This window comes from Sminthopsis crassicaudata, chromosome 3 (genome assembly GCF_048593235.1).
Source record: "Sminthopsis crassicaudata isolate SCR6 chromosome 3, ASM4859323v1, whole genome shotgun sequence".
NCBI classification, from domain to species: domain Eukaryota; kingdom Metazoa; phylum Chordata; class Mammalia; order Dasyuromorphia; family Dasyuridae; genus Sminthopsis; species Sminthopsis crassicaudata.
Genome location: NC_133619.1, coordinates 267,969,808 through 267,986,968, shown reverse-complemented (window position 1 = coordinate 267,986,968; position 17,161 = coordinate 267,969,808). Strand labels below are relative to the sequence as shown.

The 17,161-nt window shown below is 37.2% G+C and overlaps 1 long non-coding RNA gene across 1 annotated transcript in view; it reads left to right on the top strand.

Moving 5' to 3' along the window:
* Nucleotides 1-13,880: 13,880 nt before the first annotated feature.
* Nucleotides 13,881-17,161, top strand: part of LOC141559487 (uncharacterized) — a 55,338-nt gene continuing 52,057 nt past the window's right edge. Inside the window, exons 1-2 of the long non-coding RNA XR_012487434.1 lie at nt 13,881-13,951; nt 16,363-16,457. This is a non-coding gene — a long non-coding RNA (uncharacterized LOC141559487). The remainder of the gene's footprint in view (nt 13,952-16,362; nt 16,458-17,161) is intronic.

Sequence of the window (17,161 nt, the reverse complement as noted above, 5' to 3'; positions counted from 1 at the left end):
GTATATTTTGGAGATGAGGCCTTTATCAGAACCTTTAACTGTAAAAATGTTTTCCCAATTTGTTACTTCCCTTCTAATCTAATCCCTTGCATTAGTTTTGTTTGTGCAGAAATTTTTTTTTATTCATTTTTCCAAATTATCCCCTCCCTCCCTCCACCCCCTTCCCCCGGATGGCAGGTAATCCCATACATTTTACATGTGTTACAATATAACCTAGATACAATATATGTGTATAAATAACCATTTTCTTGTTGCACATTAATTATTAGCTTCCGAAGGTATAAGTAACCTGGGTAGATAGACAGTAGTGCTAACAATTTACATTCGCTTCCCAGTGTTCCTTCTCTGGGTATAGTTATTTCTGTCCATCATTGATCAACTGGAAGTGAGTTGGATCTTCTTTATGTTGAAGATTTCCACTTCCATCAGAATACATCCTCATACAGTATTGTTGTTGAAGTGTATAGTGATCTGGTTCTGCTCATTTCACTCAGCAACAATTGATTTAAGTCTCTCCAAGCCTCTCTGTATTCCTCCTGCTGGTCATTTCTTACAGAGCAATACTATTCCATAACCTTCATATACCACAATTTACCCAACCATTCTCCAATTGATGGACATCCATTCAACTTCCAGTTTCTAGCTACAACAAAAAGAGCTGCCACAAACATTTTGGCACATACAGGTCCCTTTCCACTCTTTAGTATTTCTTTGGGATATAATCCCAATAACAGCAATGCTGGGTCAAAGGGTATGCACAGTTTGACAACTTTTTGGGCATAGTTCCAAATTGCTCTCCAGAATGGCTGGATTCTTTCACAACTCCACCAACAATGCATCAGTCTCCCAGTTTTCCCACATCCCCTCCAACATTCATCATTACTTGTTCCTGTCATCTTAGCCAATCTGACAGGTGTGTAGTGGTATCTCAGAGTTGTCTTAATTTGCATTTCTCTGATCAGTAGTGATTTGGAACACTCTTTCATATGAGTGGAAATAGTTTCAATTTCATCATCTGAGAATTGTCTGTTCATATCCCTTGACCATTTATCAAATGGAGAATGGTTTGGTTTCCTATAAATCAGGGTCAGTTCTCTATATATTTTGGAAATGAGACCTTTGTCAGAACCTTTACTTTTAAAAATATTTTCCCAATTTGTTACTTCCCTTCTAATCTTGTTTGCATTAGTATTGTTTGTACAGAAACTTTTTAGTTTGATGTAATCAAACTCTTATATTTTGTGATCAATAATGATCTCTAATTCTCCTCTGGTCATAAATTCCTTCCTCCTCCACAGGTCTGAGAGGTAGACTATTCTCTGTTCCTCTAATCTATTTATGATCTCATTCTTTATGCCTAAATCATGGACCCATTTTGATCTTATCTTGGTATATGGTGTTAAGTGTGGGTCCATATCTAATTTCTGCCATACTAATTTCCAGTTTTCCCAACAGTTTCTTCCGAATAATGAATTTTTGTCCCTAATGTTGGTATCTTTGGGTTTGTCAAAGATTAGATTGCTATAGATGTACCCTTTTTTGTCCTTTGTATCTAATCTGTTCCACTGATCTACCGGTCTATTTCTTAGCCAGTACCAAATGGTTTTGGTGACTGCTGCTATATAATATAGCTTTAGATCAGGTACACTTAGACCACCTTCCTCTGATTTTTTTTTCATTAGTTCCCTTGCAATTCTCGACCTTTTATTCTTCCATATGAATTTTTTTGTTATTTTTTCTAGGTCATTAAAATAGTTTCTTGGGAGTCTGATTGGTATAGCACTAAATAAATAGATTAGTTTGGGGAGTATTGTCATCTTTATTATATTTGCTCAGCCTATCCAAGAGCACTGAATGTCTTTCCAATTATTTAAATCTGACTTTATTTTTGTGGCAAGTGTTTTGTAATTTTTCTCATATAATTCCTGACTATTCTTTAGTAGATGGATTCCCAAATACTTTATACTCTCAACATTTGTTTGGAATGGAATTTCTCTTTGTATCTCTTGCTGTTGCATTTTGTTGGTGATATATAAGAATGCTGAGGATTTATGTGGATTTATTTTGTATCCTGCCACTTTGCTAAAATTCTGAATTATTTCTAATAGCTTTTTAGCAGAGTCTTTGGGGTTCTCTAAGTATACCATCATGTCATCTGCAAAGAGTGATAGTTTGATTTCCTCATTTCCTACTCTAATTCCTTGAATCTCTTTCTCGGCTCTTATTGCCGAGGCTAGCGTTTCTAGTACTATATTGAATAGTAATGGTGATAGTGGGCAACCTTGTTTCACTCCTGATCTTACTGGGAAAGGTTGCAGTTTATTTCTATTGCATATTATGCTTACTGAAGGTCTTAAATATATGCTCCTGATTATTCTAAGGAATAATCCATTTATTCCTATACTCTCAAGAGTTTTTAGTAGGAATGGATGTTGGATTTTGTCAAATGCTTTTTCGTGCAGAAATTTTTTAATTTGGTGTAATCAAAATTTTCTATTTCTATTCCAATAATGGTCTCTAGTGAGGGAGAATTTGTTAAAGAATGCCTTCTTTCTGTTGCCAAAGAGATGTGTCCAGAGAAGCCTGGTTTATTTAGTACAGTGAGTCTTTCAGGACCTACAATTACATGGAGGATTGAAGAAATGGGAAACAATCTGCATCAGCACTTGCAAAACTCCACAAAAAAAATTTCATATTTTCCTTGGCACTCAATGAAAGAAATGATGTTTGTGATTCTGCACAACTTCTAATTTTTATTCGTGGGATGAATGATTATTTTGAAGTCATAGAAGAGCTTGCTGCACTGAAAAACATCAAAGGAACAACTACAGGAGAGGATATCTATGAAAAGGTTTGCCAAACTATGAATGGTTTGGAGCTGGACTGGCTAAACTAGCCAGCATGACACAACTTATGGTACCCCTAAGCATGGTGGGGTTTAAGGAAGGAGTAATTGCTCACATTAACCAAGAGTTGGACAAACATAACAATTCTCATCCAATAGCCATACACTGCCTCATCCACCAACAAGCACTGTGTAGTAAATCACTGAAGTGGGACTCTGTTATGAAAATTGTGGTATCTTGTGTTAACTTCATTAGAGCTAATGCAATAAATCAACTTCAGGAATTTCTGTCTGAGCTAAATGTTGTTGTTGTTCTATATCACTCAGAAGTCCGTTGGCTGAGTCGAGGCAGAGTTTTGAAATGTTTCTATGACTTACTTCCACAGATTACCACTTTTCTGCTTTCAGAAAACAAAGAAGTACCAGAGCTCAATGATGCAGAATGGAAATGGCACCTTGCCTTTCTGACAAATATAACAGAGTTACTCAACAATTTCAATAGGCAACTTCAAGGAAAGGGGAAACTCATCTGTGATATGCAATCACTTGTCAAAGCATTTGAAGTAAAATTAGGCCTCCTCATCAAACAAGTGAAGGAGGAAAACTGCCATCTCCCTACAACTCAAAATCTGTTAGCAGAAAAACCGCTGATTGCATTCCCAAACAAAACATGTGTGGATTCATTGGAAAAATTGCAAAAGGAGTTCCAATTTAGATTTAAAGAGCTTCATCTCTATGAACAGGATATACAGCTTTTCCATAACCCATTTTCTATTGACATTGAAAATATGGATACAATTTACCAAATGGAACTGGCTGAACTGCAGAATTGTGACTCTCTGAAAGACGCATTCAAATCAAGCAGCCTTCATAATTTCTATGTATCTCTCCCCTCTGAGACATATCCTCATCTCAGGAACCATGCACTCAAAATGGCAACCGTCTTTGGCAGCCCTTATGTTTATGAACAGACTTTTTCTAGAATGAAACATTTGAAATCTTCAACCAGATCAAGACTAATGGATGCACACTTGCATCACTTGTTACAACTAGCAGTGACAAATATGGAACCAGACATTGACTCTCTCATTAGACAAAAGCAGGCCCATAGTTCCCATTGAAATACTGATTTAACTTTACTTCATTTTAAATACTGTATTTATTCCCATTTTGTTTCTTCATTTCAAAATAAGATATATGCAGCGTGCATAGGAATTTATGTTCATAGTTTTTGTTTTTACAATAGTCCTGCACTCCAACAGTCTGAGGGACAGTGAACTGGCCCCCTATTTAAAAAGTTTGAGGACCACTGTCTTATAGTGTTTCATCTTCTGATCCCACTTCTCCTTCTTATAGATAATTACTTCTTTTAGGGTGCTAAATCTTTTTCAGGATTTAGCTTACCAGCTAAGAGCATGCCCCATTCTCATGGGGTGCTCCCTTTCTACTGGATAATTATGAGTTCCACAAAGGAATTTGTCTTTTATATGCTCTCCCACTCTATTTCATATTTACCATTCCTGGTATATTATTATATCCTTTCATTTTATTTGTTACCTCTTCTAAATAAATCTCCCTTTTTCCAAAGAGAGTGACCATTGTGAATTTTTCACAAGACTGAACCCAACATTTGGTGCTTCTAAAGCATATCATTGGATGCCATATCATTTGTTACATCAGCCACATTCTTTTTCTTTTTTTTCCATCTATTAATCCTAGATTCAGGATGAGGAAGTTTGTTTTGCTTATAACTATTACCTTTTTGGTAATTTTTTTTCTTGAAGCAACTGGGATTAAGTGACTTGCCCTGGGTCACACAGCTAGGAAGTGTTGTGTCTGAGGTCAAATTTGAACTCATGTCCTCCTGACTTCAAGGTTGGTGCTCTATCCACAGTGCCACCTTGCTGCCCCCTTTCTGATAATTTTCTTTCTTCTTAACAATTCCTTTCCTTTTCCCTTCCCCCATTTCCACTTGTTTTCTTGTGAAATTTATGTATTTTTACACCAAACTAAGAATATTTCCTTTTGTTTCAAATAAAGTTCATCCAATGTCCACTATCCCTACCCTTACAAATTTATATATTTATATACAAATTCATATATTTGATTATTAGCACCTCTTGCTTCCATAGTATATTCTTTTTATTCAACCATAGTATATTCTTTTTATTCTACCTTCTCTTTCCCTTTTTTATATCCTCAAAATAGAGGCAAATTACCTCTGGGCCCTCTGTTTTTCTTATTTCACTCCCTTAATGCTCTTGGAAGATATGAATTTTCTGAAGGACACTTCTTTTCTCTCTATTAGAATGTTACCACTACATCACATGGCTTATTTCAGTTGTTTAAAATTTTTATCTTTCTAGGTTTCTTTTTAATGTTGATGTTTTTTTCTATTTTTTTTTTTACATCATCTTCTCCTTCCCTTTAAAATTTTCCTTTTATGTATTGACTTCCTCAATTAAAATGTAAACTTCTTGAGAACAGGAGGTATTTGTATTCTCCAATGCTTAGCACAGTATTTTGGCACATTGTGAATGCTTAGTAAATGTTTGTTGTTTTTAACAGAAGCTTCTCTGTCTTGTATAATCCTGACTGGTTCCTTTCAGTTGAGCTGGATTTTTTTTTTTTTTTTTTCTGGATTCTTAAACAGGATTTTTTTTTTTTTTGACTTTTAAAAAAAAATCTGAATTTTGGCTTTGATATTTCTAATATTTTTACTTTGAAGATTTGTTTCCAGGATTCTCTCTTTTTTCTAATGCTACCCTCTAATTTTAATAGATCAAAGCCATTTTCATTTGTAGTTTCATGATGTGTGATAGTCAGGCTTTTTTTCCTCCAAAAATAATGTTTTTTGGGCAATCCAGTGATTCTACAGTTATTTTTCTTTTTCTTTTTAAATGAAAGCTTTTTATTTTCAAAATATATACATGTATAATTTTCAACATTCACCCTTACAATTTCTAATTTTTCTGATTTTTCCCACCCTTTCCCCCACCTCTTCCTGTATATGGCAAGTTATGTTTTATTCTCAGAGGTGTTGGCAGAAAGAAGAAATCCTTTACCACCCTCAAATCAAAGAGTTTAGGACCTTTCCCCTGTCTCATCCAAAGCAGAACCCTGCACATACAGTTGGACCTTTTGAACTTAAAAAAAATTTTTTTTTTCTAATATTACTTGCTAGCTCATGAATCATTAATTTGTTTGGTCTCTTCTGGTTTTCAGAGTAAGATTTACCACTTTTTCTGATTCTACCTATCCTCCTTCCACTTCTTTACCTTAGCATTTTTATTTTTTATCTGTAGGGTTAGCTCTTCTAAGTTTCTTCATGAATTAGAAATCAGACTCCATTTGAATCTTTGAGATTGGAGTGGTGGGTCTTTAGGTTGTCCTATGGTATCCTCAGGATAGAGTTGCAGAGAATCCAGGTGTAGCCTGCTCTGAACTCACTTGCACTGGTCACTTGCTTTCAGAACTTCCAAGGCTCCCAACCTGGGGTTTATAGTTTTTTTGCAGGGGGACTCTTCACTTGCTTTGATTAGACACAAAGTCACCCAGGCCACATGTGTGTTTGGCCATTTTCTGCTATCTTTGGGAGGCTATAGATTTGTTTGCTTGTGCAGATGCTGCTATTGATGTTCGCTTTACTGGGGACCCCCTTTCTAATTGCTGCCTCCTTGCTGCCTTTTTGTGCAATTCTGGGGTGGAATTATTCACTTACCATAGTTTCTCAATGAATTTCCTGAGGATTATTTAGTCTGGTAAGAATTTAATGTTTTTGCTGGAAAACCTGTGGGAACTTGGTGCTCTATCATTCAGGCAGCCATCTTGCCTAATTTATTTTCTCCAAAAATGGAATTTTTCCCATCTTGAGTCACTAAAGGGTTCACACTCCTTAAAGGAATCAGAGTACAGACTCATTTTGGTTTTGCATTAAAACTTTTATTATGTATGACTACATTCTGTGATTACATCAATTGAGCTAATATGGGAATTACAATGTTCCCCTTCCATTACACAAGTTTCACATGTGGTACTAGTATTCTGTATGGTAGAAATCTAAACTCTTAGTAATATTGCTATTTGTTTATAACTTAGCTCCTTATGATGTAAACTAAACTAGCTTATTCTCAGGAATTGTTAAAATGATTAATATTCCTATTATTAATATTAATATTCCTATTAATCAGTTCTCCCCAAGAACTGTCCTGTTTGCATAGAATGATGTGAAGTTGGAGTCCATTGTTAATCCATTCATTTTGTCTTCAACCTCTGAGATGGTCTTGATTAGCATACTTGAGACAGCTTGATGGGAACTCAAGTTGACATCTTTAAAATAGTCTCAATATCTCAATACACAACCTTGTCACTCCTTAGATTCCACCATAATTTTATCCTCTTCCCCCTGAGCTACAAAAATCTTGGCCTCTTAAAAGCAAGTTGTTCAATGACCTATGACACTGCCTTGCAAAGTTGTAGTTAGTTTGAGCCCATGAATTATTTTACATTAATAAATGGCAGATCTCTGTTATTTGTGACGGATGTCTTATCATGGTTGTTCCATGTCACTAACTACTATGCTTTCCCAAATCTACTTCATATTTCTCTTTCATATTACCACTAATTGTGCCTTTACTGTCACATCATTTAGCTATTGTATAGTCTTCATTCTGCATATAGAATTTCTGGCCAAGGCATCTGGATGCATGTATCTTTGTTGACCAATAGTCCACCATCACAACTTGTCTTTTCTTCTGTAGATCTCTATATAGGTTGCATGGATGGCCAAAATGAATAGGCATTGCATTCCATCTTCCTGTTTATTGGAATTATTTCCAATCAGTCCTGACATTCTGCTGATAGATGGCAGATCTGGAAATACCAGAGCCACAAGTACACTGTCCTGTTGATATCAATGACTTCATTGGATTATTTCGGGTTCACTTTGATGCATCCCAAATATCAGTAATTTTTGTTATTCAATTCAATTGTGATTGAAATATGATGGCTATTGAAATCCACTGTCCAAGACAATGGTGTATCACATTGTCATTCTTTTATCTGTTCCTTTGTTCAGAGTCCTATAAATAGAATAGATCCATAAGGAATAAGAAATGAGACCAGGGGGCAGGTAGGTGGTGAGGTGGATAGAGCACCAGCCCTGAAGTCAGGAGGACCTGAGTTCAAATTTGACCTCAGATACTTAACACTTCCTAGCTGTGTGACCCTGGGCAAGTCACTTAACCCCAATTGCCTCAGGAAAAAAAAAAAAAAGAAAAAGAAATGAGACCATATTTACTGTTTCAGAATCTAGAGTGACTTCTTTCCCTAGTCCTATTTCTTTTGCTTGGGTCTCAGAAGATATCAGCTTCTGCATCATCAAGGCTATATTCTTCTCACAAGTACCTCTATTCTATATATAATTATGTTCTCCCCCAGTTATAGTGGAAACCATTCTAATTTTCTGTGGATGGCTATGTTTATATGTTAGCCTAATACATATCATTCCTTTGTCTCATTACCTTTCCATACAGTATTGGTTTCATCCAAGTTGAAAGGTCTTTATGATGCTGTTTGAGTGGTCTAGATGAATGGATATAAGAGAGTTGTTAAGAATCCCCTTTAAATCGGCCTCAGGTTTTAGGAGTGAATACTCATTCCCGAATTATTAGTTGCAAAATCAAAGTTTATTGTTAGATAGAAATCAGTTTACCAAGAGACTGACTTCTATAGTGGCAGATCTATTGAAAATGGAGTTTTGCACTAAAAATGCAGTTCACAGTGGACAGAAGGTCCTGGCAGCAAAGGGAGTTACCAAAATCCATCTGCAAAAGACCTTGGTTGAAGGAAGCTATTATATTGGGACTTAGTGGGGGGGTTGGGACAGCCCATATTGGCTCATCTACAAGCTGGGTTTTAGCTTGAGCTGAAATTTGAATTGAATGAGTTTCTTTAATTGAATAGGGTTGGAATTCTTTTGCTAAAGTCTAGAACCAATTCCACCTAGATAACAGAATGAAACGGTTTGTCTTGTTTCCCTTGGGCAGGGTCCCTCACTGATATTTGAGGATATTTTCTCCTTCAAGGATTCTTAGAGTTTTGGGGTCTCTTCTTCATTCGGACTTCTGCTTTTGACTCTACATGGCTGTCTTGCTTTAATTATGAAACTCATATACTAGTGTACATTTCTGAGCTATTCATAGATAAGACTTCCAATTTTGTGTCATCTGCACATTTTAAAAATCATGACAATATCTCTTTAACTTTACTTCCCCTCACTCTACCATGACATTAGAACCCTGGCTATCCCCAGATGTGGCCGGTAAGACAATTGAATTTCTCTTTGCTATGGGAACTTCTTTATTCTTGCTCTGGCACTCTGTTCTCACTTACCCCTTCCCCCATAGAGTGGGCATTGCAGGGGAACTTAACAACTGTTTGGAGACCTTTCCTCTGTTTTACCAGCTTAGTGACCTGTCATTTAAACGCTCCCTTATTGGAGCATGATTTAATGGTGAAATTGAGGATCCAATTTTCTCTTCTCAGACCTCCAGGTGGTCTTTTTGTGCTGCTCTCACAGCCCTCCCATATCCCCTTTGAAATCTGGGAGAAACTAGATTCCTCTGGTGGTGCCACTCCAGCCTTAGTCAGGATTGAGACATTTCTTAAGCACAAAGTTTTAGCTAAAGAGTTAAGAAATTTGGAGCTGCTTAACTGCATTCTTCTCTTGACCTATAGTCTCAAAAGGCAGGGTCATGCCCTGGGAGATCCCAGACAGATCACCTATTTTTCAAAGGAACTGGACTCAATTTCCCAAAAATAGCTCTTGTGCTTTAGAGGAGAAGCCTCAAAATTTACCCCAGGGCATCAAAGCATTTTATAAGCCAAAGGGCATCTGTGGCTTGTTAGTGGGAGGCTTACTAGATATCAGGCTCTCCTGTTAGACAGTCCTGACCTGACTCTCTGGGTATGTCACTTTGCTCCCTGAAAACAGTTAGGAGAGTTATTCATAATTGAAAGGAAGCTTTAGATTCTGTCTACTCCAGCCGACCTTTCTCAAAGGATATTCCTCTTGATAACCCAGATAATGAATGGTTTACAGATGGGTCGAGCTTTCTTGAAAATTGGGAAAGACAGGTAGGATATTCTGTGGTGACTCTTAATGACATCCTAGAAGCTAAGCCACTGCCTCCTAGGACTTCTGGCCAGAAAGCTGAACTCATTGCCCTGACCAGAGTTTTGGAACTGGGGAAGGGAATGAGAGTGAACATCTATACAGACTACAAATATGCTTTTCATATTTTGCATGCTCACGGGGTATATGGAAAGAAAGGAGACTTTTGGTAGCAAAGAACTTTCCTATTAAATAAGCAGGCTGTCCATAAACCCAGAGAGGTTTCAGGCATATTTTGTAAAGGACCCCAGAGTGAGATTCAATTCAAGTCAAGGGAAATAAGGTTGCAGATCTAGCTGTTGGGGTTGCTGCCCATTTACCCCTGGCTTTAATCCCCAGCTCCCCATTTCTTACATCCCTATGGTGGGCTATAAGCCCACCAGAATAAATACCCTTAAGCCAACTTTTAGCCTATTCAGAAAAGAGGCATATATTTAGGGGAGATTGGTTTATGGTCTCTGTTAGTAATTAACTCCTTCTTAGCCTTTCAGCTGGGGAGCACTGTGGGCGGTGGGGGTGTTCAGTATTGTTGGGTAGGCTATCAGCATCCTTAAGGCAGCCCACAGATGGGACCTGATGCAAGTTTTTGCAAAGCCCCATTCCCAAATGTCACCATCTCCACACTGGATGCCACCCCCCTTTTAATTTGCTCCTGATATTTGTTTCCTCCAGGCTCTAAGCTATTTGGACACCCAAGATTTAGATGCTACTGCTGCTATCTTCAGATTTTGCATTTCCCCTCCTGGCCTGAAATCCCAGTAAACATAGGGACAGCTCTATGACCCTTGTCAGGTTGAAGCAACTACAGAAGATGACCTTCCAGTTACCCCAGATGTATTTGGGGGACTGCTTGAGGGGAGGGAAATGATGTAAATTGTGCCCCCTTTGGGGGAATTTCTGACTCAAAATCTGGGAGAGGCATACCTTTCCCCGACAACTGCCATTCAATTGGAAATCTCGGCCTGGGGCATAGTCACTATCCTTTTGAATGGTTCAAACTGCTCCAGAGCTCCAGGTCAACACTGGCCCCATAGAGCCCGGGGTTTGTCAACCTATTTTTGCAAAAATTATCCTAATCATGCCCACTAAGAAAGCTGTCTTCTTAGCAAGCTGTCTTCTTAGTGCAAATAAATCCCCTTTTACCTCGAACTTCTTTTGCAAGGAATCTGCAACATCAACCAGTGGGGATCTCTTACCCTCAATTCTCACACTTCCTCAGCCTGAGGGGATCTATTTCTGTTTAAATTTAACACCACTGATTTAGACCAAATCCTTTTTTTCAAAAGAATAGACTTTTTCAAGTACTCTGCTGAAATTTGATTTACAAAATCAAAGTCATTCTGTTGGGGATTTTTCTCTAGGCTTTTGATTCGAGAGACAAGGCGTGGGTGAAGTAAAAGAATTTACTAAATTAAAAGTAAAAGTTTAAGTTTATTATAAGTCATCGAGAGATCTCAGTGGAGCAGAACTCTCTGATGGAATTAAGAGTTCTGTCTGTTCTGCCCACCTGCCCATTCTTCCCACCCTCGGATATATGATTTGAGATAATACAGAGCTTTTGGGTTTGAATAGGCTTCAGTAAGGCTATAGAAAGTTCGATTAATGATAGTTCAAATTATATGGAGATTAAGTGGTGGTACTTAACATTAATTCTGTTCTATTGAAAGTTAAGTAGGGGTACTTAGCTTTAGTTCAGCTCTATAGAAAACTTGGGTAGTGTCAGCTGAACTCTATAGAAAGGTAAATTAGTAGTACTTAACAGAGGTGGGGGTTGGCCTGACTCCTGCATCAGGATATCGTGGAAAGTGACTTTTTAGGGTCTCCAGCCTCAGTTTCCCTCATCAATTCCTCATGTTCTAATCCTGTCCCTCCCCCCCCAAAAAAAAGATCATGTGGCATGATATTCATGATGAAACAGTATATTTAGACATTTGTATACCATTTTAATTACACAACAAAATACCTGGGTCTATTGAGTGCTTTTTTCTATTTACCCGATTCTCCCTACTTCCTTTCTTTGATTTCTTCATAATTAAGCCATCAATGGCATTGCTATTGGGAAGCTTATGTTGCCCTATAGCTTCATTCACTCTCCTTTTCAGCACCTAAATGAAATTCCCTTTTTTGGCTATCCTTCTTTATGTGTTGCATTCCCTATTAGAATCTAAGCACCTTGAGAGCAGGGTTTCTCAGTTTTTTATTTGTATCTCCAGTATTGTAGCAGGAACTTAATAAATATTTGTTGACCAATAAATGCTCATAAAACCTTTCATAATTCTAAATTTTTCCTTGAATCATAGAATCAAGGCTTTTGAGCTGAAATGGACTTTTGAGGTAATCAAGGATCACTGGATCATAAATTTGGAGCTAGAAGAGATGTCATTTTACAGATGAAGAAACAAATACAGAGAATTTGTCCAAGCTTGTTTTATATATGAGAAACCTGAGATCTGAAAGGGGAAAGTGACTTGTTCAGGGTCAAGTTAAGTAATTTGTGGTTTGAAGGATACACCCTCTTTCCTTATTTGAAGTATTTGGATAGCATTTGGCTATCTTCTGTACTATTTTATCTTATCAATTCTCAACAATTTTCCAAAAACTACCTACCAGTTTTGCTCTTATTTTTTTTTTTCTTCCTATCATATTTTCTACTCTGGATTATAATCATTGACTGGTGATAGTTAATTCAATGATGATAGCTAAATGCTTTTTTATTTTTCTGAGTTAACCATTTGTTTTATTTTTTTTTCTGAATCCAAAAACTGGCCTTGAATATATTAAAAATGTGTAAAAATGATAAACCTGCAGCTATTTTTTCCCCAATTGACCTTGGACATATTCATTAATCCCTTGAAAAGGCAGAAGGGAAAAAATCTCATTGAGTTTCCTGATGGAGGATGCCCCATGATAAATTAGTTGGTTGAGCCATTCCTTTATGCCTCCTAGGGAATAGATTTCAATGATTGGGACTGTCCCCCACAATGAATTTGTTGACTCAGGCTTTTGGGAGCTTAGACTTTGGGAGTAGCTACCTTTTTTTTTTTTTTTTTTTTGTGATGGCCTATAAAAAGGAGCTCACAGAACATCCTCACTGATCTTTCATATTTCTTCTGCAGAATTCCTCAGAATACAGGGGTGAAAAAGTCTGAATTATTATAGTATAAAAAAGATAAAATATGTTGATATATAATACTGACATTCCTGAGTTGCTAACTTTTTTCTGTGTCATCTGTGGCTTCTTCAAAAAAACCCAAATTCCCATTTAATTTCTTATGCTAACTCACAACATGTGGAAATTGTGATGGAGGAAAGTTGCAATGTGGAAGGAATAGATGTATTTGTTTAAGGATACTTTTAAGTTCTTTTAATCTTATGCATTTTCTGATGGGTTCTACATCCATTACCACTGTTACCTTGTGTGGGATTGAGGTGGGGGGGAGACCTAATTGACCCAAATCCATGTAAACAAGAGCCACTTGTGAATCATATTCAGAAGCTTCCCAGAATAAAGTTTGTGGGAACATAAGCCAAAATGTAAGTAATCTTTTGGGGTCAGGATTTGGGGATTCTAAGGCATGTATTATACATGGCATCAAAAAGAAAGTTTTGGCAAATAGGAGATCAAAGAGGATAAAGAAATATCTTGGCAAATATCCCTAATTAAAGACTAAACATTTGAACCTGATAGTGCCTTCATTTTTCTATATGATAAACCAAGTTCTTTCAACCTAGAGCTAAGGGATAGGCCTAGTTGAAATGCAATTAAATCTTAATCAAAGATAATTGTTGTAGGAGTAAAGAGGAGGAGGTAGATGTGAGAGCTGTAAAATGGAGTCCTTAGGACTAATTTATTGGATTGGGGGAAGAAATAAAAGGAATTAAAAGTGATTATAAACTTTGAATCTGGATTATTCAAGAATCAAAAGAAAGAGGTAAGTTAGGAGAAGAGTTTTGTCTGAGAATTAGATGATAAATTCAGTTTTGTTCATGTTGTATCTGAGTTATCAGCAGGCCATCTGAGTTGAGATATACAGCAGGCAGTTGGGGGGGAAATATGCAGGTCTAAGAATCCTTACACATCTAAAATATTAGGATTCTAGTAATGATGAGATTAAAAAGCACGTAAACAGAGCTATAACTAGGAAAATTTGTGGCTGAAACAAGCAAACTTTGACCGAGTAAATGGCAAGATACTCAATTTGGAGTAAGATACATGCCATGCTATGGAAGGGAATAAAGATCCCAGATCATTTCCTAGGATGCTACTCTCTCTACTTCCTACCACCATACCCTGATCCCTTTGATGAGAGTTAGGAAAGGGGGAACCCCTTTTGGTTCAGTGCAAGGATACATAGTTAAATGAAGTCTAGTGATGGCGCAGAGTCCCCTATAAAGGAATTTATAGGCCCAAAAACCTAGATTGATTAAAAAAAAAAAAAAAGATTTATTTGGGATTTGGAAGTAAGGATAAAGGTACAAAGATGCCAGGGCCAGAAGTGGTTGCTGGGCGGACAGGAACCTTTACATGGCTGGAAGGATACCATGTTTGGGGGGGCTCCTGCAAAGAGACTAGGCTCCAGAGTTTCCTTTTTATAATCTTGAAGGTGGGGGGAGTACCAGCGCCTGGCTGGTTTAGGCAAGAGTTAGCATTGAATAGAATTCAATGGGTTTTTAGATAAAGAAGAAGCTGTTTGTGGGGGTTGGGGAAACCTGAGCAGGTAGTGAGCGTCTGGGAAAGCCCAGATATCATTGGAATTCAAAAGGGTGCTTTTTGACCAGGATTTGTGAAGCTTAAGCAGACTTTTAGGGAGAGAGCTTAAAGCCATTCTTCTTCCCAACCCATATTCTACTTGCAAATTGTCTCCACTGTGTATTATTGGCTGCTGGAAATTTTGAGTTTGCAATACATTTGTCATCACAACTTTATATATAAGATTAATAACTGTGTTATTCACACAGCCAAAATAGTGATGATTAGCGTTGTGGGAAAAGCTCTCAAATCAGAGTCAGATGACCTGAGTTCAAATCACTTTTTTATTTGCTATCTTTGTGATATTGAGCAAATCAATTCAGAATCACAAAATTTTGTAGCTTAAAGGGATTTTAGAGGTGATGAAATATAACTAACCCCCCCCAAAGAATTTATCCTACATGTGACAAGTAGCTATTGAACCTTTCTTTGAACACTATACAAGGCTATTGAACTTTTGAACACTGTACAAGGCTACCCCACTTTACTTAGGGATAGTTCTAATTTTTAGGAAGGTTTTCCTTACATTAAACCTAACTTTGCCTCTTTGCAGCTTCCACCTATCCATTATTTCTAATTCTGGAGCCAAGAGAAAATATTTAATAACTCATTTACTTGGCAGCCGTCCAAATACCAAAGATCTGTCTAATCTGAGTTTTCTTTTTTAGATACCAAATATCTCCCTTTCCTAGGACTAATCTTTCATAGAGTTTGCACTTGATACTAAGTATTTCCCTTTCCTAAAACTAATCTTTCAGAGAGTTTGCTTTTGATACTAAATAACTCTCTTTCCTAGGACTAATCTTTCAGAAAGCTTGCACTTGAGACCTTTCTCTATTGTATTTGTTCTATTTTAGATGCATTCAGTTTATCCTTTATAGTGTCAAAACAACATAGTAGTCTAGTTGTGAGCTTGAAGTGGGTTAAGATTCCTTTCTAATTCCCAACCCTCATGAATTTCAATGGGAGATATCTGGGCTCTCCCAGCCCCCATCGGATCTGAGCTAACTTGGGCTGTCCTAGCCCCCATTCTAATGATGTACTCGGGATTCCCAACTCCTCACCCCAAGTACAAACAGTTTCTTACCTAAAAACCCATTGAATTTTATTCAAATTCTAACCCTGGCTGAAACCCAGCCAGGAGCCAATTTGGGACTCCATCCATGAACCCCTTCAACATCACCAAAAGCCCCCCCTCCCCCATTATAAAAGAGGGAAACTGGAGTCCACTCTGGGCAGGAGTCCCAAACATGGCATCCTTATGCCGGCCATGTCAAGGGTTTCTGCCCACCCGGTGCCAGCCCTGGCCCTGGTGTCTTTCTACCTTTCAACCTTACTTCCAAACCCCATAATAAACCTCTTTATTAATCTAGGTTTTCTGGTCTGTAAATTCCTTTACAGAGAACTCTTGCGCCGCTACTAGACCTCATTTAACTCTGTATCCTTGCGCCGAATCCAAAGGGGTTGCAGGAGAGCTCTATTTGACTCCCTGTACCCCAAACCTGCCACTAGACCTCAATTAACCCTAATTTCACTTAGGTACTCCTTATCTAATTCTCACCAATCTGACTAATATTCCTGCTTTATTTCCAGAAACCATGGCTCTCTTCATGCAACTTAAAACCACATTAACTTCTTTGCTGAATATCAATTTCACCTTGCTGGGTCTCGATTTCTTTAACTGTAAGGTGAGCCTACATCTTTAAGTTTTCTTCTAGTGCTAATATGGAATAATTATTTGGATTTTTTTTTAAAAGGACCAATTCTATTATCTATATCATACCTCATAACTTGGTACTTAGAACTCGGTACTTACAATATCCAAGCTAATAATTCAAATGCTTTTGGCTAATTACCTTGACTCTATTCTGACTATAGACTATAGCTTAAACCATCTCTCACTGATCAGAAAAAGTGTTGGATAAAAACATCATGTGGATGCTCCAAAGAAAAACTATTGGAAAAATATCTACTGGATCACAGCTAAAAAATATTGAAAACTAATTCTAGAGAGAAATGAATTCCTAGAATTTCCTTTGAATTTGAAGGATAAAAGAATATTTGACCTGAGAGGGGAAAAAAAAAAAAAAACAACAAAACTACTAGACAGCAGCCTGAGATGTGGAATAAAAGATGGATATATATATATATTTTCTGGTGAAAGTTGAAGAAAAATATGGAAACTCAAGAATAAAGTCTGACTTTACATTTTTGTGAACTCTAAGTAGCCTTCTAATTTCCAAACATACATTCTTAATAAAGTAACTAATCTTTCTTTTTTTTTAAACTTTTTTTTATAATATTATCCCTTGTATTCATTTTTCCAAATTATACCCCCCTCCCTCTACTCCCTCCCCCCATGACAGGCAATCCCATACATTTTACATGTGTT